This window comes from Monodon monoceros, unplaced genomic scaffold, assembly GCF_005190385.1.
Source record: "Monodon monoceros isolate NGI ecotype Baffin Bay Population unplaced genomic scaffold, NGI_Narwhal_1 Super_Scaffold_20, whole genome shotgun sequence".
NCBI classification, from domain to species: domain Eukaryota; kingdom Metazoa; phylum Chordata; class Mammalia; order Artiodactyla; family Monodontidae; genus Monodon; species Monodon monoceros.
Window position 1 is genome coordinate 62,683,388 of NW_021703777.1, and position 2,703 is coordinate 62,686,090.

A 2,703-nucleotide genomic window follows, 5' to 3' on the forward strand; every position below is an offset into this window, starting at 1 on the left:
GCCTGTCATTCTTCCTTCTGAAAGGGTGGAGCTATAAATGGCTAAGAATACCTTTTTTTTCCTAAAGCAAACATTTCATTGAAATCCAGATTGATTTACAAAAACAAGACTGACATTTTCCAAGGAATATCTTCAGCCCTAATCCTAAATTACACAGAAGCACAATGGGATAATGAACGGTTCCAACGGTGCTATAATAGGTTCTCTGCTGATTTTCATGAGCTATGTTTGGAAATTCAATATTATATAAAATGCGGATCATTTTGTTACTTATTTAAATATTGCCATTTTAATTTGGTGTTACAATTGGTCACACTTGTTTCTCAAAGCTGTCCTTTGAGAACAGGTAAAGTGTTATTAGCCTACCTCCACTCAGGCCTCTTGCTGTATAATCATCTTTCCAGGTTATGATGTGCACAGTTTTTAAAAGCTATATGTACTATTATAATGCTCTTTCCCATACTCTTGTATTCAGAACCTAAAATTATAGCAAAAGAGCCAAGCAGTAGCATTGAGTTTTTTTATAAATGTAAAATTAATTAGATTCAGACTTTGTTTCCTTATTCAGTTTTAAAAATAAAAAATACCTCAGTGCTGTTTTCCAGTATCACCTGCATTTCTCAAAGAAATAACACCTGCTTTATGTGGCACATAACTTGTAAGAATCACATTATTTTGGATTTTAAAGAATATTAAATATTTTAAAAGCACTACCAATGACATTTTTTCCTCTCTTTTATTCAGCAATGGAGTGTAACTGCATTAGCAATTTTTACCTTGTAGCTAAGGTCTGACCTGCCAAATTCTCTGAGTAGTTGTGTCCTGTTACAAGATTGTGGTGCCTCAGAAAGCTCCGCTGTTATTCGCCGTTAAGCTGGTGCTGGGACCAGGCGGCCTGCACCTCCAGGTGTGGGCTATGATGGTACCAGCTCCTTTCTAACAAGGAGGTATCCTTTCTGTTCTTGGAAAAGAAATAATGCAATTCCTCACTTATTCTGTTTGTAATAACCTAAGGCAGTATTAGGGGTACTTAACTCCAGAGAATTCTGGGGTAGTTTCAGGATTTAACCTGAGATTTCTTTGAAGTGCTTTATCTTAACTCATGGACGTTGTGGTTTCTTTACGCTGTAACACACACTTTTCATGGTAGAGAACTCCTTAAAAGTTTCTAAAAAATGACTGACTTTTTCAGAAATATGTGAACTGCTGCTTTTTAACTGACACTTTTAGATCTCCTCACAGTAATGGTTACTACCGCAGAATGATTGCTGTATTGAGAATGCTGGGTGATTAACGAGATTATTTCACAATCTGTTCAAGTTACAAATGACTGTACATTGTGAACTTTGTAGTAGCTCAGTAAACCTGACTTGCTCTGGGTCTGCTATTGCTTCACACAAGGAACATGTGGGAGTTTCTGTAGAACTGTCCCTTCAGGTCTCTAGAGGCTTCTGATGGCAGCGTTATTGCATATGGTAATAGAGCCTATGAGGCTGGGAGAAAACAGTTATGCTGCTTGGACGGAACAGTTAGTACTCAAGCTAGAAGAGACTTACTTAAATGACAGTGATTACTGAAGTTGCCATGATAACATGAGGTGCCCTTCACCGTAATCGGTGATTATGGTCTCTAGAAGTAAACTGTCTGGCTTGACTCCCTGCTCTACCATGTAACCCTGGATGAGTTAACCCTTTTTTTTTTTTTTTTTTTTTTTAACTTTTTATTAGTAGCTACTCCCTCACAGAACTGTGTGAAGGTTGAGACAGCGCTTTAGAACAGTGCTTGGCTACTGTTTTTTATATCAGCTTTAGAAACTGGTCTATAAATATTAATGATTTGCTAAATTAGAAAGTTATGAACTTGCATAACACACAAGGAAAAACAAGCACTGGTCATATCACTTTTTTATTTATGTTGTATCTTTGTTACATTGTTTACTCAATATAGAAAAAATATGAATACACTCACAGTATTCTCTTTTAATTTGGTAATTCCACATGGTCAAATATTGACTGACTGTTATTATATTGGGTTTCCTACCCAATTGAAAAAAAGAGGAAGAATGGACCTGGCAGACAATGCTTGTCATGTTATTAACAGTAATACATTTCCCTTGCTCTTAAAAAAAACATACAAACAAAAACCCTAATTTTTTTTTTTTTTTTTTTTTTTTTTTGCGATACACAGGCCTCTCACTGTTGTGGCCTCTCCCGTTGCGGAGCGCAGGCTCAGCGGCCGCGGCTCACGGGCCCAGCCGCTCCGCGGCATGTGGGATCCTCCCGGACCGGGGCACGGGCCCGCGTCCCCTGCATCGGCAGGCGGACTCTCAATCAATCACTGTGCCACCAGGGAAGCCCCAAAAACCTAATTTTGAAAAGACTTCTGATTATTCTGATAAACCACTGCTTACTGGCTCAGGAAAATGTTTTAAAAGATGATAGATAGATAGATAGATGATAGAAATTAATTCATTCTTTCCCCCAGGAAAAATTTTAAGGCAAACAAACGTCGTAAAACACCTCAGTTATTCAGGACAAAACTCATAGTCCTTGCAAAGGGGTCAGTGCTGAAAGAGAATCAAGTGGCAGGCCCCCTGCCGAACAATGGCTCTCTATATACTACCCTCACCTCACCCCGGCCAAGAAAAGGAGACCATATTCACATAATTAAGCTGGAGAAAAGAAAAAAATCCACACTTAGATA